The 26,599-nt window shown below is 32.6% G+C and overlaps 1 protein-coding gene across 2 annotated transcripts in view; it reads left to right on the top strand.

Annotated features, from left to right (window-relative positions):
* The window catches only part of LOC118182025 (uncharacterized), a 153,431-nt gene that overhangs the window by 35,934 nt on the left and 90,898 nt on the right, over window positions 1-26,599 (top strand). The window contains exon 1 of one of the 2 annotated variants that reach the window (XM_085808079.1): window positions 16-193. The exons of the other annotated variant lie outside the window; for it this stretch is intronic. The gene's annotated coding sequence lies outside the window, so the exon portion shown is untranslated. Of the gene's footprint in view, window positions 1-15; window positions 194-26,599 lie in introns of those variants that run through there. 2 annotated transcript variants of the gene reach the window in all.

Genomic DNA, 26,599 nt, shown 5'->3' with positions numbered 1-26,599 from the left:
AACGATAGACCGTCTCCGTATAAATTATGCTTGTAATCATTATAACTTGTAAATATTTTGTAGATATCTTTCATATGAATTAAAATTTCTTAAAAAGTTTATAGCTGTGTTGCGCAGTAAATCGAAGTTCATCATAGAGACAGATACCGAGAAGAAGGAAAAGCAGGCAGTTCAGGGCAGCCCTATTTAGAAGGTAAGTGAACTTTCACTTATCTATTTAATGATCAAAAAATTTTAATAGTGCAAAGTTGATAAAATTTTTTAACATCTCATTAATTAATCAAATTACGCGTAATTCATTTAATATATTTTAGTTAGTTGATAAGAATGATTTGTTGGTTTATAAGGTATTTCTCCCACTTCCCTAAAGTGCCTTCGTTGTGTAACGGTAGCACGCGGGGCCGGTATTCCAGAGGTCCGTGATTCGATTCCCGGCGAAGGCGTTGCTAATTTTTCCTCTCTCTGGCTCAAAAAAAAAAAAAAAAAAAAATACCTAATGACTTTACAGGTTAATCATGGAAATGCACAGGAAGGCGTTAGAAAGGGATGCTTACTAGGATAAACTAACGTATATTCTAGTTGCACATGGGAAAAGTCCTGACCACTTATGCCTGGTGGGAACCGAAGCCAGCATAATTTACTGTTATTCAGCGGTCTTATGCATTCGGATTGGTTATGCTGTAAAAAAAATAATAATATGCTGTTCTGAAATGTTAATGTATGATAAAATCAGAAAACTTTTTTTAAAACTCTCTCCCTCACTTCATAGAAAGGCTTTGGGAGGGGGTAATGCCATTTAAGGTGAAGAAAATGTTACAGTTACTGAAATTTTCTGAAAATTAATCTAAAAAAGTGTTGTACTCACTTAAATTTTCTTAAAAACACTGTAAATTTTTTTTTTTTAAATTAGTTGGATAATAAAGAATAACGCAAACATAAAAAAAAGAACTTCAAACATAATTTTAGGGCAAAACAGTTTCTGCCATCTTTTGCAAAATCATGTTTATTGAGAATTCACTTAAAGGGGTTTCTCTGTGTGATAAATCGCCTTAGTATTATAGTGATCAACGAGAAGAAGAAAGCATGGTAGATGTTGGTATCCCTTGAGGCTTGCATTAACATTAGTGGTAACCTAAGAGACATACTGCAGCCGCAGAAAGAGGACCGTGCCTAGCCAGAAAAAACTTATCGTAAACTGCTTGTAGCCTGTGTAGCAGAAAGAAATTAATGCGCGACCTTACATTATGGAAACACTTCCTACTCAACAAAAGACTTCTGAAAAGTATTTGAAGCCTGTTCTGGGAAGTCTCCAGTTGTGGTGTCTTCCTCCAGTGCGATTAGCGCGAAGGGGGAAAAAATGTCATGGTCATATCTGGGAAGAATGGGGTCAGAAAAGGTGTGGTGCTTTCTCGTTCGTGTGTTCATAGGATCTGATCATTTGCAGTAATACGGAATTTTTGCTTTATTTCTTTCTATTTGAGAAGTTTTTTGCAGTGAAAATTTGCATTTTAGTTAAAATTTTCAATTTTTAAAAAAGAAGAATCTTTTTTTTAAATGAATAAATATTAAGAGTCCAGCTTCATGAAAGTTGCCGAAAGATTTATTTCAGTAGCCCAGAAGCTAATATAAAGAGTTAACTAAAACAATAAAAAAACTGTCATAATGCCAATGAAAAAGTAATCATTTTTGGTCACCTACATGTGTAATCAATGAGCAAATTGTAATGCCAGAAATAATTATGCCATAGTCTGAAAAAAAAAAAAAAAAACTGGATCATTATATTTCAGTTTACTGCGAAACTGGTTCGTACACATTTAGAATACCCTTCCGCTTTTATTTACTGCTACATTTAGTAATAATAAATAATAAATCTTTAATTTCTTATACATTAATAGTTGTAAAAAAAAAGCTATTTGAACAACTTTCTAGAACCTCCATACATCTTAAATGTTGTAAATGTTTCTCTATATAAATGTGATTGCTCTAGAAGTTATTTGATAAAACAAGCAAATGTTATTTATTTTTGAAAAAAATGATATCCATACAGGACTTTCCATGAGAAGTTTCCTGGTATTTGCGATAAATTTAAGAGAACTTAAGAATGGCGTATTTCCCCGAGAATCGAAGCAGTAGTTGAAATTGCCAATAACTAGTGTTTCATCGTCTCTTCCATTGATGGTTCAGTACTTAAAGTAGGATATATAGAATAACTTATTAAATAAATGTAATGGTAATTATTTATATTAATTTGAACTGTTTCATCTATACTTATTTGAACGTAAGCATGTTAAATTGTGTTTTTTCTGCAAAAAAAAAAAAAAAAAAAAAAGGGGGGGGGAATCGTAATGCTTAGTACTCTGTTTCTGGTCTTGTATTTATTTGCAACTGCTATATGCATTAAAATCTTCCAATTAGCTCGATATATAACTTAAAAAACATTAATTCTATGCATTTTATTAATTGTATCCAAAATATGTATGTATATCTAAAAAACAAATATTTTTTTTAATAACATAGCAGATTCTCTCTATTTTAAAATCAGCTCCGAGTCATTGCTCTGGCTACAGGAAGGTTAAGAACCGTAAATAAAAAGCAATTTTTACATTCGAAATACAGCGCAATGTTTATACATCGACAGGCGTCTTGAAAGAGGCCTTGGGACACCCGAACATCGTCTCTGGCGTGGTCAAAATTAATTGCAGAGAATCAGGTTGGTATTCCTTCACGGAGGAAAACTGGCGCCTGCACAGGAAGTGATTGCGATACGGGCACGTTTTCCAGGTGGAACATAATATTCTAGGTCACTGGAAATTTGATCAAAATATCAAGATAAAGATAGATTCTTGCTCAATATGCATATTAGTTTCAATATTACTGCCAGAGTTTTTATTACCATCAGCTGATAAATCTTATGCTTTATTTATGTTTTAACGTGACATCCGATAGCATTCTCTATTTCTCTTGTGTTTATGCATACTTTCTGCATCTGCAGATTTAATACTTCATTAAATAATGATCATAATTATATATGACATAGTTTGAAATGTGTTCCCTTATTTTCTCTTTCTTCGAAGTTTTCTGTGTGATGTATAGGCATACTGTGCATGTATAAAGAATAAGCAATTGAAATTTAAACACTGAGTAATTTTAAACTATTAATTAATAAATTAAAATTTACAAAATAAATATATGCATATTTATTGTAAAAACTCACTAATTAAAATCAGTAATTATTTAAAAACCAGGGTTTTTAATATTTCATAGCTAATGAGTTCATTTTCGCGTTTTATAGTAACGCAGTTTTCTCGATTAAAAGCAAATATTAACGGTAATGATTATTAAACGCTGTCTTTTGCTGTTCTAATGATTCGCTTTTTTGTTGCTTAAACAATATCTAATTTTTAATATCAATCTGTCGTGTTTAAAGATATGTTCTTGGTACTTAAATAAGCAAACTTAGTAGACCCGAGTACTGGAAAGAAAATATCCCCCCCCCCAGCTACTACTTTTTTTATCACGAATGTTAGACATTAAAGATAGAGATATGTTAGGTAAAAAAAAAAAAAAAATATATATATTTTTACTACTGTAATTTTATTTATTGAAATGACGTTTAATGATAAAAAAAATCTTAATAAATTGTCCTTTCTATCCAGTTTTACAGTGGAAAATAACACGAAAATTTAAAATTTTTAACTATCAGATTAAATACAATCTAGTGATTTTAGAACAGTGATAATAATTCTACTAGCATTTAATCATCGCATTATGAACGATTTTGTGTACTTTTTGATGACGGAATTATTGAAGCTGTTTAATAAGTGAATGAATTTTCTTGTGCAGTGAAGTCATCCATCAAATTTTCTTAATAAAGTTATCATCTATAAAATTTAGGCTGTTGATGGGATCTGTCGTTGTAGTGCTTGAAGTTAATACTCTTCGCTGGTGAATCTTATCCTTCTCTAGTCAATCTCCTTTTGAAAGATTCCCTACTGATACACACCATCAGTCAAAAGTTAAGGAATCGCTATTTTTTCCCCAGAGGAAAATTCTTTAACCTTTCCACGTGCGTTGTAATAAATGAAGTTTCGCTTTTTGAGTTGCTTCTAAGTACCCGTAAAGTTATTGGATTATGCTCCAACTAAATTTACTTCAAATTTTGAATATTAAAATAATCATTATAAAATGTTAGACCTTTTCTTCACAAATTCATGAACAGTTTTTTTTATATGATGCTTAATTTTAAACAGATAATATAGTCATTTTTTATTCAGCAAGATACTCTAATTTTATTTTGTTCTTATCGCTGTTGTTGTAAATATTTTTTTTTTTAATTAAAAAATGTCTTCTCTCAGATTTTACACTTTGGGGAATCGACTGCGTGACTAGAATACAGAGTATTAGTACTTCAGAGCTGAATTCAGTCAAGTCGATTTGTTTAAAATGTTGGTCGATATCTTTAGTTGAGGCTTTGTCATCTTTTATTTAGCAAAGTGCTCTAATTTTATTTTGTTAATTAATGTTATTTTGTAGTGATAAGATCACTACTGTTGTAAATAATTTCTGTCAGATTTTACACACTAGGGAATCGACTGTTTGACTAAAATATAAAATGTTAATACTTCAGAACTAAATTCATTTAAGTCGGTTTGTGTTAATTGTTGATCGATACTTTTTTGTTGATGCTTTATCAACAGCAAATATCTCCAGTTTCATGTAAAATATCGGAATCCCTATGAGAACAATGCTGTAGCCATATTATTGTTGTCAGATAGTTAGTAGCTACAACAAAGCACTAAAAGTCTGTGTGTCCACCTCATTTCTAAGTCAAAAAGTCAATAATATTCATAAAGCTCTGTTAATTTAACTATATTATACTATTAATTTGAATGCATGTGGCGTTAATTATTCTGTTATAAATTTTGCATTTAAGAATTATTTTATTAATTATTCTCCACATCTTTTCAAAAAATCGAATTTTAACGATACGCATTTCTCTAAAATTACAAGTTATTCAAATCATTATCTGTTTGGTCCATTAATGTCAAAGTTCACGGCTGTTTACCTAAGGGGAGGGATACATTTGTGGAGGGAAAGAAAAGTAGTACGAAATTAAGTACGCATAGGAAAAACAACGAAAACATTCGCGCTGCTATATAGCGCGAATGCAGCCTATATGCGGTCAAGTCGTAAATTTACAACCCCTTTTTTTAAGGGGGTCGCTGAAAAGGAGGGCATAATAAAGGAGGGCTCGGGGTCGTGAGAAAATGGGGGGGGGGGTCGTTTAAACATCTGACTTCTCTGCATTCAGTTTTATACAGAGGAAAATACAAATTGAATTCTTCGAATGAATGCAGTTTTGTACAAAGAAAATGTATTATTGAACGATAAAGTGTAAGGCAAATAACATCTTTTTTTAAAGCCATAGAAGTAGAAAGACAGATATTTGTTACATCAATGAATTTGTAATAAATATTGAGTTTTTCATTTCGAATGCTATGTTACATGTATGCGAAGCAGCTGAATATCATGTCTAAGGATTGTTTTTCAATTGCATTGCGGTCGCTGCTTTTTTTGGTTAATTTTCTAATGACATATAAACATTAAATTGTTTTTATTTGAGACTTATGAATAAAATAACGCAAACTAAACTGCAGAAAATTCTTCAGAATGAAGTTAATAACACTGAAAAATACATTATTAATGCACTTTTTGTTTTATATGTAGTAGTTAATATGGAATCCATAATTATGCATATACAGGGTGATTCAGAATTCATCATCAATATTTGGTGGGGAGGTAGGGAGTAGGAAAAGAAGGAGATTTCACATAGGAAAGTATGGGCGCAGACAAATGCATGGTGGTGTACAACTTCCATACATAAGCACAGCTGTTTGACGTGTGCAGCCAATCGCCATTCGACTAGGTGACTTTGCAGAAGGAACATGAACCGGTATACGTGGAATGAATTTGCAGATATGCATGTAAATGCTAGGCATATTCCAGAAGGTCCGGTTGTCCATGCAACGCTGTTGTGAGTCATGCATTCTAGCACATGGTCAGCAGTTCGAGCACCTCTTGTAAGTCTGTAAAACCGATGCAAAGAAATGTTACATGTAACATAATAAATGTTTTTCCCCTTACTACTTCCTTTTTATGAGTTCTTTCCATTATTGAACTGGGGTCATTTTGCCCTACGACATGGCATATGCGCCCATGCATGTGAAATCTCCTTCTTTTCCTTTTCCCTACCTCCCCACCAAATATTGATGATGAATTCTGAATCACCCTGTATAAATGGAACAAGGTATAAAATATCAAAGCAAAATATTTTTAATACACAATGTTCATTACCATACGTATGTTTATGCAATATATATAAATGGTCAGTTAGGTTCCGTACATTATTTTTATATTTTGTATTTTTTGTATTATATTCAGTATTGTATACGTATCTGAAGTTTAATTTTACTTGTTCTCCTTTTGGGTTACGAGTTTAAGTGAGAAAGAATTGTTAGGGCCTTCTTAGAGATTAAATTATATACAAACAATTAAGATCCGACTTTTCCTTTCTTTTAATCATTATATATATTGAAATACTACTTGATAAGTATACATAAAATATAGCAGTTTTTTAAGCTACTTATTTATATATCTATTGTTTGGTCTGGTTTGTTTGATTATAGCAAAGCACTCGACGGCTATTTGCCTAAGGGTAAGGATGCCTCGTGGAGAACTTTCTAAGCGAAACTGACTCTAATGCACGTTACACATGGGGAAAAAACCGAAAACACCAATACAGCCATCCCGTTCACCGATATTCGAACCCCGAATCGACCTACCAGGTTTCAACGATTTTACCGCTCAACCGCTAGTAAGCCACACACACACACATCCACATATATACATTAAATTATATTTACAAGTTGTTTATAAAGTATAATTGAGTGCAATTTAATGGTAAAGAGTTAGAAAATATTCTACGGAATTACTTCGCTTCGTAGACTTTTTGTAAGCTTCACCATATTTCTTAAAGAGAATCTCAGTGCTAGTTCCATTTCCAAGCCGTTTATGTACCTTATTTTTTATGCTTTGAATTATATTTAGAGAATTATTTCACCTGATTATAGTTGAAAATGCAGTTTTTTTAATGAAGAATTTAAGGATAAGAAGAGAATTAAGTCCTTTTCTAATTATTCTTGAAGCATTTAAATTTAAAAAAAATGGCACATTAATACCTAAGGTGCTCGACAGTAGACAGATTAATTAGCTACTTAATTTTAATTTCCATTGAGTAAAAATGAATTCATCTGCATTCTATAAGAAAGCAAATATTCAAAAAATATTTTTTTCTATTCTCGCAGTCATAATATTTTTCTTAAATATTCAGCTGATTCATATTCAAATATTCCAATCCATTATAATTAGTAATAAATCGATATAGTAAATAAATTCTTAAAAATAAACAATATGGAATTTTAAATGATTTTAATTGCTTTTTTCCCTTTGATAAACCCCTCTTTCGAGTTCAATAGCAGTCGATCAGCTTTTGTTGGGGTTCACTTTCCTTTATGGTATATTTACGTTATATATTAATGTATTATGCATTGTTCGTACTCGTCAATTGCAACTTTTAATATCTCTTGGAAAAAATCAATATGGGAAGCCAGAAAATGATTCTTAGTGACTCTAAAACTATTATCACTAGCATTGTCATGACACAGTGTTTAAAAAATAAAAGCTGCGATGCAAAATTAAGAGGGTTGCTCTTAGGAAGCTTTAATTAAAAATAGATATAGGAAATGTTAATCAATACTTAAAATTACCGTATGCATTAAACACTTACTCCCTATTTGATCACGTGTACGGCAAACAGATATTCGGCATTCGTAAAGAAAAGAAAGGTGAATAAAAATGAATTTTATTCTTGTTTTTGCAACTGCGAAACCATCTTAAGATATTCTCGGATTTAATCTTTAAATTATTCCAATAATATTCAGAACAATGGAGAGAGGCATTATTCTTAACTATAATTTACTAATGCAAATCCTATTTTGGTTTCAAATGGCTTTCATTAATTACATTAATAACATGGATATTTCTAGGAACTATTAGTAAAAATGTAATAAGAACAAAAGAAATAAAATCAATTATTTCCTGATATTTGGGAAAATTTCATCAGGCAATATACATAAGAAGTATCTGTAATTTTTTTTTTTAAACCACCCACTTGTTGAAATGAAAAACATTGCGTTGTTATAGTTTGAAAGATAAATTAAAATACTTATACTCAAAGAACGCAACTCGTAATGAAAAACATTGCGTTGTTATAGTTTGAAAGATAAATGAAAATACTTATACTCAAAGAATGCAACTCGTAATTTGCGATATAGATGAATGCTTCATGATATGGTACTTTAACACAGTATAATGTGAAACGAAACAGCAAGTGTTTTGGACATCTCTAAAAGTCAAAATTGATTTTCACAATCGAATAAAATTTTATGACCGTAGGAAATTACTTAAAAGATATTTTTGATTTAACTCTTCAATAAATACATAAGAGAGCACTTCAAAACTTTTTGCATCCTATATAATTTGTCTCCATTCTAGTACCATGTACATCCTTGTATACATTATTGACTTACAGTGAAGGTTAGAGGAGAACTCTGTAGCTCCATTCAAGTTTTTATTCCTGATATACTGATACTGAATGAGACCTAAAAACACTTTTCTTTTACAATATATCTCCCCTTATGATCCCTAACGCACCTGTTTATTTTTCCCTTCGCAATTAACGTCAAAGTCCCCTTCTTGACCGCATTCGAGACGCCACCGCTAGCGCCTTTGAACAATATTTGAGCTTGGGTTGAACTACCAATGTTAACCTGTCTTATCCATTTTGCCATCGGCGAGCCTTCTAAACTGAAGTAATAATAATGATAAAGTTACAATTGGGCTACACCATATATAATGCGGTTTTTTCCTCCTTTTTTTTTGGGGGGGGGAGCGGTATAAACTACCTGCATAAAAACTGGTAGAAATTTTACTTTACGAGCGCGTTCCTGGACGAGCTGGACGAGGATGCCCTACACACCCTGCTGAAACTAACTATTAAGAATTATTATCTAACTATAAAGAACCACCAAAAAAACAGGATAAGAGTATAAAGTAAAAAAAAGAAAAAAAAAAAAAAAAGAAATTTGTTTATCTTAATTTTGAAAAATAAAAAGTATAAAAAATTGCATTATTTGTGGGATGACCCAGTATCTTTCTAATAATATCAATCAGAAATAATACTAGTCAAATGGTAATGTGATACAAGTCAAACCTACTGATTTCGTGAATGGGTTTGACCTCTAGGAAAATTGCCTCCTGAATTTAATTTTACATTTGAATTTTAGTTTTTAGTGAATGTGGCAAATAAGCTGCTAGTTGGTATTTTCAGTATGAGCATGTCGATTTTCCCTTTCATCTGCTCTTCATTTATTAATACGAAAAAGCGTAATATTCCAAAGTCACTGGCAGCACCCTAATGATCAACAACATTTGCTAGAAATAAGAATCAAATAATTCATCATATAATTTTAAATCTCTTAATCCTCGCTAGTTAAAACGCTTTTTGAATGCTGTGAAAATTCCGACTGAAGGTTTAGAATCAGAATATTGCGCTATTCATTGACAGTTAATGAAATATGACTTTTTAGAATATTAATGTATTTCTATAAAATATTACTTCTGCCTGAAATTTTGTGTTTCAGTCTAATGCGGAGCTGAATTTAGAATAATTCATATGTGGTTCTAGCCTCAGGAATAACTTCAACCGAAAAGGGGATACATTTACTTAAATACTTGCATAAGACATAGTGATGCAAATTGTCCGTTCGAAATATATTTTTATACTCATTTTTGAAACTTACCAGTGCTCAGTAAAGAACTGGCTGCATGGGCGTTTTCGTGGTTTTTCTCAATGTGTGACGTATATAGGAGTCTTCATTAGAAAGTCCTTCACGAAGGCATCCCTTCCTTTGGCAGATAGCCCTCGAGTTCTTTCCCATAATTAAATAAACCAAATAATTTCTCAGTTTAATAAATAATTGATACTAATGAATATGAGAATTAAATCTGGAAAAACCTACACAGAAACTAAAATTAATGCCTGTTTTTGTATTGTGCTTAGAATAGTCTTCCACTTTACTGCATGTACAGCTTTACAATAGTTAGCTATGAAATACAGTCTTTGGAATAGATTCTCAATTTTTCAAAAACCGGCAACATCTTTCCGCTGTTAAAGTGAATGAGCTTAGTTTGATATGTCAGTTTTCAGCTACAGCTTTAAAAGGGCAAATTAATATATTTTCTTGCATTTCGTTTGCGTGATTGACCTTATTTAAAACTGATATTCGAAAATTCAGATAATGAGTGTTCATATGACATTATTGAAACATCTATCAACTGCAAAAATTCAAATCTTTTGATTTTGTCGAGTTTATAATTTTTTCCCCCTTTAGATATCCTGCAGCTGAATTTTTATGCACCCAATTTCAAAAACATGACCTCCATTAATGAGGTCATTATGTGTCGTTGGCCAATAAATGCAAAATCCGCATTCAAGTAGACGATCATAACTCTTATCTGCTGCAAATGTTCCAACTGATATAAATGGGAATTTTGTTTACTGATCTAAAACAGAACTGGAGCTCATTGCCCTGAATCTTCTGAAAGAGAATATCACACTAAACGCCTTTGGCAGATGAGTTGAAGTTCCGACTGTCTCGCCAGCTACGCCCAAACAAATGTGTTCTTATTAAGTATATATCTTATTTCCGGTTCTGATTTATAAGCACAAAGTCACACAATGAATGTCCCTTCATTGGGAAAGGAATTGATGATTCTTTTTCCCTACCCATTTTATTTATTTATTTATTTATTTTTCTGTTGTTTTCCCTCTCCTTCTAAACTGACCTTCTTCGGACTTTTCGTTGCTTTTCTTGTGAAATCTCTGCAACACCTAATTTTTCACCAGTGTCAAAAATGTCAAAGACTGAAATAGAAGTGCAATATCAATGACCTCAGCTGACCGAATAGGAAGAAAATAAATGAAACGATTCATATATCATTACTCATAAAATGTACTATTTGTCATTGGCACATATACTCGTACATGAACGCTTAACGCTAAAGTTTTTCCTAAAGTCTCCTCGAATGCTCCTAGAAGGAAAGAGCAAGGTATTCCGTCAGTGTTATACATCATTATTCATCGTGTCCACTGCTTGGGGCCTTCGCCTGTTTTTGAATTCCAGAAATAGCCTTTTCTCTCGGCAACTGTCAGGTGGAATAAATGACATCCTAGTGAAATATGTCTCGCAAGATAATCCCATCAGACTGAATGGAAACGTAATTGATGATCATTTGAGTAATTTGAAGTAAAAGTATTCGCAGCAGTTATTAGATTGACAGTATAGCACCTCAGTTAAGACACATAGAAAAACTTTTAATCTTTTCTTCTCGGTAAAAATTAAAAAAAAAAATTAAAAAGGTTAAGTAACTCGTTTAAATACGTCTTTAAGTGCATGCAATCTGTGTTTATAATAATCGCCATTTCTTTCATTTTAAGCTTTAATTCTTGTCGTATTTTATCTGTATTGTGTAAAGACGTATGGTTCCTTGCGATTGTGGAGAAGTTAAGAAAGTTGGGATTCGGATATATTTACATGTTTTACTTGAGCAGCAATTGGATTACCCTCCCATCCAAAAAACTCTGGTAAATTCCAAACATTGTTATTACACTATCACATCAAATAAATATCTGTTACGGGGAAGATATTTTGTATATTTAAAGAAACGTTTTCACAAAAGTTGTCATTTACCTCTTCAGAGCTAATAAAAGAAGGTGTACAATTAAAAAGATAATGGGAAAGAATAACGCATTTTGCGAAACTGAACACTATTTCTTAGGAACTTAAATCAAAAATTTTTAACCATTAGCTAGTTATTCCCCGTCCACCCCCTGTAATTAAAACTTTTTCTCACACTCCGGTTACGCTATAGTACACTTCGATGCTGATTCTTGCATTTGAGCTAAATAAAAATGTTTAAATGCTATAACTTGACTAATGTCGGAAATACAGTTGCGAGATGACTGAAAAATTGCAGAATAAATTGGATGCTATATTTTAATAGGAAATATAACGAAGCCCCCGGTTTTATCATAGGTTTGTAGAGACATTAGGTATAGGAAGTGGGCAAGATGAAAAATGTGCAATCGCCTTCGCCGGGAATCGAACCACGGACATCTGGAATACCGACCCAGAGTGCAGAACCACTATACCACGAAGGCACGCTAGGAAGGCGGGAGAAATTCCTTATATACTCCCCTTTTAAAGGGCGACTGGGGTTTTTAGGGGACCCTCTCGCCAAATCCTGGGTGAGGAGAATCACCATCCACACCCTTTTAGTTCGTGCGCCACTGTAGGCACATTAGGATTTTTGGAAACAGGCAAGATGAAAAATGAGCAATCGCCTTCGCCGGAAAGCGAACCACGGACCTCTGAAGTACCGGCTCGTTGTGCTGATCACTACACCACGAAGGCACGCTAGGAACGCGAGAGAAATACCTTACAGGTTAAGAGGGGAAGAGAAATAAAATGGAATCTTTACGGAATGTACATTGGAATATTTACTTAATGCTATACGTTAAAATAAGGAAAAAGGAGAGGGTTAGAAAAAAAGAAAAAGTTTCTTCTCTTCTTTACTGGTATTAAAACAAGCTGATGAATTTCCTTTTTTTTTATTTCCATATATGAATATTTTTTATTTGAAAATAGCTGAACTGATTAAAAGGCTGATAATCCTGATATCGACAGTTTATGTCATTAGGCGTGTATGTTTCGAGTAAAAATAAAAAGTCATTTTGGCAATTATACGGTAAGAGCAAACAAATTTCTATGAACCGAAACTAAAGATTAATTTAGAGTAATCGAAAATTCTTACCGAGAAAAGTGCTTAACATGTTATTGCAAGCACACATAAGTAAATCTAGCAACCTTTCCCTATATGTTATCCAAAGCAAAAAGAAAAGTTTTTGAGACTATTTATCTGTAATATAATTCAATATTTTAATTATTAGAATTCGAATTTCAGTTGCTCATAAAAAGAAGCGTCAAAGTAAATTAAATTTAGAACCAAAATATTCGATATTGGATTTAATTTTTAAGATAATCATTACCTTTTTATTGCAGAAGGCGTCTAGGAACATTGATTAAATGTACGCATATTGTTCATAAAAGTCGGCTTCGGTTTTTATTGCTTTAAAAATATGTTTAATGTAGCTTTTCCAGTCATCACGGGTTTTATAAAATTTTGCACCTTATTAAAAAGTATCCGTAATTGAAACTGGTTGATATATTCAAGAAAACCTGACAGCCACCAGGCAGGTAAAATGGTTTCATGTAAAATGGTTTCTCCTAAAAAACTGCCTTTTTTAAGCTGTTTTATGAGAGAAGAAATTTTAATACCATATATTGCGACAAAACTAAGAAAATATTTTAATGTAAAAAATTAAGAAACGGAAGAAAAGATCTACCTTAATACGTATTTTTAATATTAAGCCATACATGTATTATTAGTATAGTTTTCGAAACTGCATTTTAAATTTTAAATTAAAAATTATAATTTGCAATTTCAGGCCTTTGTGATAGATGTGTGTTTACATACAAAGTGTTTCGAAAAAGTGGCTCCAAAGGTAATTTTTTTAAACGGAATTAGACGTTTTCGATAATGAAAAACATAAAAATTTCCGTTATAAATAACTTGATTATTTTCCTAATAAAACTTATTGTTTAAGTAAAATATTTTATTTATAGAAAGCGCACATTATTAGTATGTTAACTTGGAAGTTTAATTTTTAACCTTAAAAGTAAATTTTGGGAAAAAATCTTAAAGGTCCTAAAAACGGCAGCTTTTTAAGGTATATGATTGCAAATAAAAATTTTTTTCTCGTCAAAGAATCGCTTTGAATTTGCTTTTTATATTTACAAATGCACTCGGAAATTTAAATACACTTGTTTTTATTCTAATGTGTATAGTATAAAAGTTTGGGAAAATTTTTGGTAAGCTTGAAAATATGAAAACCTAAAAAAGGCGCCATATTTTTGAACAAATCATTGGCTCACTGATCTATTTCTTTTTTGAGATAAATTTAAAAACGTTCATTCATTCATTTAGGTAAGTGATATTATAAAATACGTTTCAGGGTGGGGTTTTTTTTAATGAATAAAATTTATAAAATGTTCATAAATACTGAAAAACTCATTTTGAGGAAAACGCGGAAAACAAAACAAATTTGTCTGTCGCTAACAATTGCTAGCATTTAAATTTTTTTAAAACTTCCTTATAATAAATGATGAATCATATTGTGATAAATACTTTACATTTTCTTTCACTTTGTTTTTTTTTTTTTTTTTTTTTTTTTTTTTTTTTTTTTTTTAAGAATTCTTACTTCTTGAGAGATTTTATAAAACCTTGTTTCAACTTTGAAGAATGGACGTTGTTAGTTTTTCGAAGCTCTTTAAACGTATTACTGTACATCTATAGAAACCTGTGAAACTTTCAGCATTTAATTTATAAAAATTGCCTTCATTAAAAAATATAACTATGTCCATCTCTTCAGTTTTCAAACCAACAAACATACTTTTAGCATGTAGAGACATTAGATATTTTTGGAAGCAGGCGAGATGAAAAATGAGCAACGCCTTCTCCGGGAATCGAACCGCGGACCTCTCAATTACGAGCTGAGAGTGCAACCACTAACCACGAAGGCTCGCTAAGAAGGCAGGAGGCTACCTTATAAGTAGTTTTGGTCCATGCGCAATAATTTGGAAAATAGTGATAAGTCTCGAATAAAAGCTGTTTAAAAGAAACCTCTTAAATACTGCGCCTTTAGAAAGACAGCATGGTTCTGCTAATTTACAACTTTTCCCTAAATTATGAACGCTAGGTTCTTCAAACCTAAGCGTATTATATATTTTTAAAATCATCCTTGTTCACACTTTATTTTCGGAAATCAAAATTAGAAATTCGGTTTATGGAAAGTTAATTTGGTTTTCCCCTTTAATTGATTTTACAGATATACTTCCATTTACAGAGTTTCTTAAAATTATGTAGAAAACTCTTCGGGAACAGTTTGAACACAAGTGATGAAGGTTTCTGTAAATAATAATAATTATAATCTAATGTCTGATATGATCCTCATAGGGAAAAGCCCTGTAAAAACTGTCCACCAAATGGCCGCTCAACACTGGTACTTCGACCGCGATTTATATCTTGGTGAACAGGATACCTGCATGGACAGTTTCGTGGTTTTCTCCATGTACAACGCGTATACGAGCCAGTTTCCCTTAGAAAGTACTCCACGAATGCATCCTTTCTCTTAAGCAGATAGCATTCGCGTGCTTTTCCATAGTAAAAAAAAGAAACCAAACCTTTAATGAAATTGTAGTTTAATTAGTTTGTAAGGTGATTATTTAAAATTAACCATTTATTATAAATTCGGTCTTTACTATAACTTCTCCTTCCCGTATTCTGCGCCCACCAGCGGCCGAGCGGTAAAATCGCTGAACACTGGTAGTTCGGTCCGAGGTTCGAATCCCGCGAACGGGCTGGCTGCATGGGCGTTTCCGTGGTTTTCCCCATGTGTAACGTGTATACGAGCCAGTTTCCCTTAGAAAGTCCTCCACGAAGGCATCCCTCCTCTTAGGCAGATAGCCCTCGAGGCTTTGCCATAATCACACACACATACCTTCCCGTATTCTTCACCAGACTGCAAATTAGTTGTATGTATTTAAGTTGAGGTTTTTGGATTTGAGAAGAGAGTGTTTTTGACATTTGCGCGCTACGTGGTTAGTTTCTGCCAGCTCTGGAAGTTGCAATTATTCGGCTTTCCGGCCTCTGGCCGTGAATAAAAAGGTTGTTATAGCCTTATTAAGACTTAGCCGTTTATATCAGACAGAGCGATAACTCACTTCACTTCTGTTAGGGCTATAGGACTAAATTATCAGTACTGCATCTAGTACAACCTTATAATTCAAAAAGTACTTACTTTTACGAGTGAAACTGCCGAAATTATTAGTAATCAATGGCTTCATGGAGCCTGCTGTTATATTACTAACGAATGCTGTGTCGCTCAATACAAAATTATTAATTGTAAGAAAAGAGCAATTTTCTTTTTCTTATTTCTGCCGAAATCGGGCAAAAATCTCTTCAGAATTGCGAAGCAATAGCAGCGCTAAATGAGGCAAGTCAGTAAATTCTCTCTTGAATATATCCACGATTTTTGTATTTGAATGTTGAAACTTTTTATTTCTAAATTACAAAGCTTAATGAACATGTTACTAATAACTGAACATCATACTCAGTGCGGACCATGTAAAAATAGGATTTTATATGTACAAGACCATCTCATCTCCAGTGCTAAAAACATTAATAAAAAGAAAACTCTAAACTTTATTTCAAAAAGTTTTGAAATTATAAGTACATAGCTAGTTCAGTATTTAAGGAAATAAAGCCAGTAGCCTTATGTTGCAAATGCACTATATGTATACAATATATACAGGGTGGTCATAAAAATTTTTTCGATATATGAACACCAAGCGGCCTTATCCGCTCAACCAATCTGAATGAAAGTTTAAATATTGTTAATTGAAGGTATGCATTCGAGATAGTGATGATTTACAACAATAGAGCTCTCTTCGTTACGGTTACAGTGAAAACATTTCGAAATTTTCGAATCGCAACACCCACTTTTTTTCCTGCTCATATTGATCAGCGCATTGGAAAACCATAAGTGGCATTAGAACGGTATACCTATGATGAGAGTTGATGGCATCAACCATTTGCAAAGAACATTGTTAAGGATTAATGGCAGCGCAAGAGAGAAGAGGGGGGAAAACCTTTTATTGGAATTAAAAATTTCCACCTTCGTAGACGACAACTTACTGCATGCGAAGATTGTTAACAACAGTAGCGAACGTAACGTCGCAAGAAGAATCTGTATAACTTCACGTTTTATGGCATCTTTCAATTCTGACAAATCTCGGGGATCTGATGTGTACACCTTGAATTTCAGATAACCACAGAGCCAGAAATCTATCGGAGGGAGGGCGGGGATCGCAGTGGCTACGAAACTGCGAAGTTACGCGAAATGACTATCTCCGAAGCGCTCTCGCAGTCATCTGCTGAACACACGTGGCGATGTGTGGAGCAGCACCATTTTAAATGCATACAATGTTATTAACGATGTTTCCCTACTGCAATTCTGCAACACTGTATCCAGTACTGTTGTATCCAGAGCATGTTTCATACTTGTGGAAGTGACCTGTTCGAAGAAATAAGGACGGCGAATGAATGTGCTTGCGATGCCGCACCACACAATTACTTTAGCTTCGTGTAAAGACAGTCGTGCCACATCGTAAGGATTTTCATCAAGCCAGCGAATGCAGTTCTTAGAGTATACGTTCCTAATTAAGGAGAAATGCGCTTCATCCGTCAATACTATTCGCAGCGGCCACCTGCTGTGTGAACCATATTTGATGAGCAAAACATTCGCAAAGCGGACACGTTGTTGCTCTTTTCTGGTACAACGTCTGGACGCGCTGGAATCGATAAGGAAACATCCGCAAAACACAGTACAGAAGCTTGAAGACTGTGCTTTTCGGTACATTCCAAACTATGGGCAACACTTTTGCAGTAATCGTGTTATGCACTTCCGCAACAATTTCAACAGGAACACATGGTCGTCCAGATCGTGATCTATCACATACGCATCCAGTTTCTTCAATTTTTTTTTTTTTTTTTTTTTTTTACCAAATGACGTACGATACCAAATCACGTACGCTTACGGAACATGGGCATTCTCTTGCATTATGATTTTGCCGATAAACTCGCACTGCTTCGGCAGCATTTCCGCCGGTCCGATAAAACGGCTTTATGAATTCACCTCGTTGTTTCTCTGTAAATTGTTTCCCTGTTCATTTTGTTAAGCACGTTCGAATATTTGATTGGAGAAACAATTTCCCTACACAGCTTATTAAAGTTTTCCCACCAAGCAGTTCTTTTGCGCATGGTGTTCTGTTACTGGTGCTTCTACTATCTGTTCCTGTGAATGGACCTATAATGGAATTTATGCAAAAATTGCGTTATTGTTACCCCTCTCTGTGTTGTCATTTGTCCTTAACAATGTTCTTTGCAAATGCTTTACGCTATCATCTTTCGTCATACGTGTATCGTTCTAATGCCACTTATGGTTTTTCAATGCGCTGATCAGTTTAAACGGGAAAAAAAAAATGGGTGTTGCCATTCGAAAATTTCGAAATGTTTTCATTGTAACTACAATCGGTAGATCTCTGTTGCTTTAAATCATCACAATCTCGAGCGCATACTTTTAAATAACATTATGTGAAATTTAATTTCGATTGGTTGAGTGGATAGACCGCTAAAGGTTCATATATTGGGGAAGTTCTTTTATGACAACTCTGCATATACAATAATAAAAATAATGAAATAAATATAACTTCTATTAATAGTGCAAATTTATATATATAAAAATTTAATCACAATTAAATAACGAAAGTTGGGCTGCTATCCAAAGAGAAATACACAAAACAAAAAACAATTCAAAAATTAATATAAAATTATAAAAAAATTATTGAAAATTCCTTAGTCTTTTTCACGAAGCTGCCAAAGAATTTTCAATAGATTCAGGTTTTTGATTTATGTCTAGGTTATTTTAAAAACTGGATATATTTCAAAAGTTATAGAAAACGCCAATAAAGAAAATTTGTTTAAAATTAAGATAATTAAAGTTTCTTTTTATTTCTTTTTATTCGAGGTTCAGACTTGGTGCGTGAAGGTGCAGTTGCCCCTCGCTTCCTATTCGCTGATTTTCTTTGCGTTTTAGTCTATGTGTTAATTGTTTGATCAGATAGCCTGGCTCAGTAAAAGTAGGCGGCCAGTGTAACTCTGATTCAAAATCCGGTTACGACCACGTGCAGTGCTGATAACGACCACATGTTTCTGGGACTCCTTTGCCGATGCTTTATTTTTCTTCTTTTTTCACATTTCCAGTAATTTCGTTCTCCTGATGAGGAGGGACCTTTAGCTGCCCTCGAAATCGATTGAGTGTTTTAACATATTGTTGCGTTTTTCTCTTCCTGTCACCAGTTCGTACGGGATTCGTAGATTTGGAGTGAATAACGACGACACTGATGAAGTATCGAAACACACTTTATTAGTCAATATTGTCAGGACAGCTCAAAAACACGTTTTACAGTCGTCCATGAACTACTATAAACACGCTGGAACAATAAGCGACACAGCCTTCACTCTGTCAGGCAATAACGGTGGAGACAGCTTCCTGCAAAGCACCAGAGTACAGCTCCTGACTCTGCTTGGTCGTTCTCGGAACTCCAACTACTCTCGAGACTCTCCACGCTACAACTCGCAATGCACTCGATGACACATGAGCACAGCTCCTGACTCTTCGGTTCAGTAGTTCCCGGAGCTCAACACTCTCTCTCGACGATGCACTAACCGCGATACACTAAGAGACTCCTTCTGTGCACTCGGCACTCGTTGCCCAGCTGTCAACTCGATCGACTCCGCACGGACTGACTAACTCGCACTTCTCGAGGCACTCACACTCGCCCTCTCGACGAGGCACACACTCAGAGACACTCTAACTCGCTGCGGACCAGCAGGGTTTATATAGCTTTCGGCTTGTGTTCGAGAACATTCTGGGCTAAATCGGTAAGAATTCGTTCCAGAAGGTTCTCCATCCGTCCATGGCATATCGCCAATTTTGTCGCCAAATATCGCCAAAATGGCAATTTTCTGCCAAATGTGGCAACCCTGCCTTTCCTTGCCATTTTATGGCAGCCCTAAAACTGCTTTGCGGGGAAACCATCTTACCGCGCCTGAACATTTCATAACAATATGCACGCCAAATACAAGGTTGTTACTGTTATTTTGATTGTTACATTGCCGTGTTTCTCTTCTATTCTATAACTAAAGTGTTTTAAAAGTGAAACGAAGCAAATTAGAAAGAAATTAACTTAATCATCAAGATATAACCTGCTCCGATGGGACCCCCCCCAAAAAAAAATTATAAAGAATAATTCTCGAGTAAGAAACAGAAAAACCGAATGTTAAATCAGTGATAATCTGTAAGCAATTACTTAATTATTTAAACCAAGTTTGGAGATATTTACTGGACGCGTAACACTTCTAAATGTAGTTGTAAATTTGTATAAAGTCCCTCTATATATGTTACTAACAAATGGCCATTTTTAATTCCGATCCTATTTTACACTAAGTAGTGAAGACTTTTCACTGTTAACTCACTTTTTCCCGTTTCAAATTTTTTCCCTTCTCTATATCTCCTAGTTTTCATACATTTTATGGTCGTAAAAATTAAAAATCAATATATTTTTCTTTCCCAAGGTTCAGATTTTTTAACAATATTTTTTCAGATATATTTCCAGTCATATTTCCAAATTAATAATTTTAAAAAATTGTATAATTTTCTAATATTATTTCAAATTTTACAACATTTTAATTAATTAATTTTACGAAATTAATAACAGTTCGATTTCCATTTTTACACCACATTTTCAATTTTAACTTTTCAGACTTAAAAATTATTGCTACTCAGATCTTGCATTGTATTTTATTTTTTCTTTTCTCCAGAGTTATATCTGAAATTCGACTTGACTTTTTCATTAAAATAATTCACAAAGTGAATACATTTTCACAATTCACTCATATTCAAAGAATTTGAATTCATATTCTTTGTTCGTATTGGACCACATGATTTCTTAATGCGTTATGGATTTTTCTTCTTTTAGGTTTTACTTTATTTTTCTTTTTGAAATTAATTCATTTGATTTATTCAGTTTTATTTTCACAGTTTCCAATATATTTCATTTCGGACATATAACTTTCATTTTAAAACAGTTGCCTTTGATTTGTAAAGTTTCTTTATCAGTTCCGTTTTTCATTTGTTAAAAATTTAATTAGTATTTGTTTAGCACATTGCTTTTTATATTTGTTCAGCACAGTGCCCTTTATTTAATAGTTGTTTAACACATTGCTTTTAATATTTGTTCCATGGAGGTAGGAAGTAAGATGGAGTCGCCCTAAACAAGTTTCTCCCGTACCCTGCTCTGAAGCACCGGCGATCCCTACGTGGTGACCAAAACATTGGGTCATTTACCATTGAGTTCAATGGGATTTGATGCGTTCGGATGTAAATATTTTGTAATTACGTCGTAAATATACATATAAATGTATATATTTTCTTTTTCTACAACACTTCAGAGTCCTAAGTATGTGAAAACAACATATTTTTAAACAACATTTCATTCTGAACGGAATTAAATGCTATACTTTTCACAGGACAGTTTTCTCAGAATGGTTTAATTTGAATGAAATATTTTCACAAGTTTTCGTTAATTACATTAGAAAAAAAAAATAAGGTAATTCGATTTTATTCGGTTAAGGTACAAAAATTAAGATCAAAGTTTATTGTATTATTAATATTAAAATTATGCATTATTTCTTTTCTATTTATAGAGCTTCTTCCTAAAATACTTTCTTAAATATGACATGATTAATTAGCTTCTGAGGCATCTTTTAAATCGAAAAATGTAAGTCAATTTATAATTAATGCTCTATTCGGTTCATTTTAAATTAGGGAATTATTAGGAATTAGCGAAATACTTTAAATAGTACTTGACTTTCTCTGAACATTTCTGAAAGGGAATAAAATAAGTTTTTTTTTTAAGTATTATTTAAAACTAGTAACTGAGTTATTATAAAATGTAAGGGGAATAATTCTTTTAATTATACTTATCAGATTTTTTTTTACCCTTCATTTCAACAATACATATTCCAAAACTCTTTATTATGTTCTTCAGTGCGCATCTCATAGCATTTGCTTTACAATACCTTTTAACAGATTGCTTTCCAATACGAACAATTCTTGCTTAAATAGTTTTATAACGTATTTGTCAACAGGATTTCAATTTATGTTTACAATTCAATATTAAGGTTATTATATATTTAGATAACATTTATAATCATTATAAATTGGATACATTTAATCATTAGATTTCTTCACAGTACTTTCACAGTTGTTCATAAGTGAATAAATTCTTCATTTCAAATACATTTATAAATAATTTAATGAATATTTAAGTATTTTGTCAAAGGCAGATACATGCTTTTTGCAAGCACATGCATAAATACCCATACATATTTCCTATTTTTCATTCCGTACATAATTTTACACAAATGTGTGGTTCCAAATCAAGGGAAAGCTAACTTGTTGGCATATCTGTGTGTATATTTATTCATTTTGACGAGGATTGCAGCATTTGATGGTAATTTTATTTTTAATTAACCCAAATAAGTAAAACGTGTAAGCCCAAAGTGATTATTTTTCAGATATATAAAATTAAAACGATGGGTTTAAAATGAGCAGCAGTAAAGCTTCTCCTCTAAAAAATTTTAAAAGGTACATGTTACAATAATATGTGAATGTGAAAAAAATTTGTTTTATTTAAAACATTTTGACGTTTGGAAAATAAAATAAAAGTAGCGAATACTCTATCAAGGGTATCGAAAGACGTATACAATTTTAAATGTACCGTAAGGTATTTTTCATTCTTTAAGCATAACATTTTTCTTAAAATCTATATTTTTGTAGTGCAACAGCTTAGAATTTTATAAAATAAATTCATAATCAAAATCGCTGTTGTTAGTTATCGAAAAATAACCAAAATGTGATTTTTGCGTAAATGTCACTAAACTATACAAATTGCTATTATCCATCACACTATGAATGTTTCTTTCATGCGAAAGTGTCCCTTTTTCGATTTCTATGGAACTGTCGTGTGTCGAAATACTATCAGAATCTTGTTGGCCCCTCTTCCCTTTCCTACCTCCATGATTTGTTCAGTATTTTGCTCCTTATTTTCCTTAATAGAAATTCTTTCTCTATCTTTATATATTTATATTAGCGCATTGCTTTCGATTTATTTCTCCAAATAGTATTCAAATTTTTGTTAATTTTACAAATTGCTTAGAGATTACTTTTGATTTAACTTTTGGTTTTTCTGTTTCTTAGTTGAGAATTTTTTTAAAAAAAAAATGTTTGGGGTTACATTTTGATGACTATTAGATTAATTTTTTTTAAATTTACATAATTGCATTTTAAAAAATTTTAATTATTTTAATTTTAATTAAATTTTTGTTATTGGCATTTTCTATTTTTTTATTGTATCCAGTTTTTAAAATCATCTAGATATAATACAGAAACGTGGCTCTGTAGGTAATTCTTTGGATGCTGCTCATTGAAAAAGGACCAAGTAATTTTCAGCAATTTTTTATAATTATGTATTTTTTATATTTTATATTTTTAAATTGTTTTAATTGCATTGTATTTTGAAATGTTTATGTTTTTATTTTGTTGGTTTAATTCTTATCTCTTGATTGATTGCGCGATTTTAATATTACAGATTTTAATAGTTCTTATTCTTGAATTATATATATCACCTTAATTTAAAATTTCTTATTTTATGTATATATATCGTGCAGTATGCTGCGAAATTACATATTAAATCAAGAGCTAATATTAAAACCAACGTCTTAACCCAGTCGTCGTTAGCTTGTCGCAAATTCATAATTGTTCAATCGAATTCTTTACTCCTTTGCAGAGAAGCAAGGAATTTTCATGTCCCGCTACCCAGATGATTTTGTAAAGTATTATAAAGGTTCCGGCACCTTCATGCAAGTAACGGCGAACAATAGGAAATTTGAAAAAGGTGACGGTGCCTTTTCTAAGTTGCTCGCGTCGGTTAAGCCATCCTTATCCGCCACTGTTTATTGTAAGTTAAAAGCACAAACGGAGAAAAAAATTAATTGATCAATTTCTTAGTTAAAAATTATGATAATTATTTTCAGGTAAGAATTTTGATGTTAATGTAATAAATATAACTAAATATACCACATATTGATTAGAAGTGTGACGAATCCTAGGTTTTCTCAAATCTGAATCCGAATTCTGAAAATTTATCGGATTGTTTGAATCTTAAATCCTTCATATAAGAATAATAAGAAGAGAGGGGAAAACAAGAAAAAAAAACTTTTGCGTAATGTTAAAAGATTTTAAAGCAAAATTTCAAGAACAATTTTACTCCTGTATTTATAAGAAAAATATTAGTAAATGATGTACGTAATTAAAATTCTTGAATATTAAAATCTATTTTCTTAATAGAATTAAAAATTATGAATAACTGTTCAAATTTTTTATATTTTCCCATAATTATCTGAAATCAAATCAAGTGCAAAAGGGAGAATTACTTCTAGACTAACGTAGATAAAACTTAGGCGCGGAATGCTGAATTCTGTCCAGAAAATTCCAGAGTGTGGCTCTGAGAGCTACCACGAGGGGATATTGAACAAAGACAATTAAAATTGCAACAGTCTCATTTCTTATTAATGATTTTTTTTTGGTACGTCAATAAAACTTATCTTCCAAAAGTTTCCATTTAAAACATGCAGTTTTTTTTTTTTTTTTTTTTTTTTTTTTTTTTTTTTTTTTTTAATTTTTTCTCCAGCTTAGAATTCGAAAGATTCTTATGACAAGAAATGCGTGAAAATTCGGGTTTTCGAATCTTGCATCTTTAACAAGATTCGCGGCATTCAACTATTCTATCACTGCCATCCAGTGTTTTGTTATTTAAATGATTGCTGTTCGTCATAAAAAGATATTGATCATTTTAAGTTAATGGATAAATCATGCATGGAAATGATTTGGTTAGCTGTTAATTAATTAAAATTTTAATTCTGTTTAATGAAATTATTAGGCGAACATAAATTAGAAAGAAATCAAAATTTTTGTGAAAGTGTCAGAAATTAATTTTAAATTCTACGAGGGTGATTCAAATGAAAAACCTTAATTATTTATTATCAATCAGATGAAAAGCATAAAAATTTTCTAATATCATTTTTCAGCTTAGCCCCCCCCTCTACGTGCTATGATGTATTCCATTGCTTCGTACATACATGGATACGTTGTGAGAAGATTTCTTTTGGTTTTGAGTATAGGCAGTACGACTGCCTGACCGTAGCCATTCGTTTACTTTTTTATCGCTTCCGAAATGCTTGCCTGCCATCGCCATTCTGAGCCAAAATCTTTCCAGAATTCCATAACCTTTAGCCTGCAAACAATGCATAATTTTTTCATAGTCATCGATGTTCGACACGATGATCTTTCAACTCAGCAGTAACTTGAATGGCACCCAACTCGTCGACATTTTATTGAATCTCAGCACATACTGAACAGTATTGTATGTTAACTAACACTAATATCCAAAAAAGTTGCTGTTTCTTTCAGAGTAGCACGCATGCTTTCCTTCACAAGCTCTTTCATTTCGGCGATGTTTTCGTTATCACGCAGTGTTACTGGTTGTGACATATCGCGTAAAGATGATGGCCTCCTCAATAATGAAGGCGCTTATAAACATTCTGCCTATGCTTGCGATGGAGACATATACGATTCATTGTACTGCGCTGTCATCCTACAATAAATTTCAAATGGTTTAACATATTCATTACTCAAAACATGCATCGTAATCCGCTGCTTTAACACAGTGCTTATGGACTTTGTGGAGGGCTTTGTGGTGTGCTTATGGACCAGTGGCGTAGCTAGGGTGGAGCAAGGGGGGACATCTGTCCCCGGGCGCAGCATCCAAGGGCGCCAAATTGATGCTACGAAATGTTTTAATGAAATGTTTTTCATTCTTGGCACACTGAAAGGGGTGCAAATTCTTCAGTTGTCCCCTCGCGCTGGAAACCCTAGCTACGCCACTGTTATGGACTTTGTGTATCTTTGAACTGACACTGCTTCCTTTGTCACTGTTGCCACCTGTTGGTCATTCTTTGAATCACAAGAATAACTTACAAATCAATCGTACAACTTTATACCCTAAGGTTTTCATCTGAATTCATTACGTACTTTGAAAAGTCATTGAACGTACATTAAAAAGTCATGTATGTATACTTACTCATATATTCCGATACTTCTGTTGATGATCGATCACTGTAGCGTATTTTTTTTTCACGCTGAAAAAGATGTCTTTGATAGTAAGCTCAAGCATTAAGGTCTTTTTCGACGGTATTAAAATACTTGAAAATTCAAAAATATAGTTATTAATTATAATTTCTGACGTAAAGCTATGGAAAACGTGAGAAAACTTCAGTTGTTCGTAGAGTTAAGCATGCCTATTGCTTTTACCGTTTATGCCATTTGACTGTTTTTTATTTAGCATGAAATTTTTCCTAAGATAATATGCTTGCATTTTTATTACCACAAATGCACCAATTGCACATTTTTCTTTTTCTTTTTTTTTTTTGTTGTTGTTGTTGTGCAAATTCATAGCATTGTAACAAACATGTATACATATACTTGCTTATAATGATATGGTTTAATCTACAAAAAATGCAAACTATTTGTCTAAGCTTCATCTCATTTTTAATTGTG

The sequence above is a fragment of the Stegodyphus dumicola genome, chromosome X1 (genome assembly GCF_044657685.1).
Source record: "Stegodyphus dumicola isolate Sdum_Otavi_A_Nest chromosome X1, ASM4465768v1".
Classification (NCBI taxonomy): domain Eukaryota; kingdom Metazoa; phylum Arthropoda; class Arachnida; order Araneae; family Eresidae; genus Stegodyphus; species Stegodyphus dumicola.
This window is presented reverse-complemented; position numbering and strand designations above follow the sequence as displayed.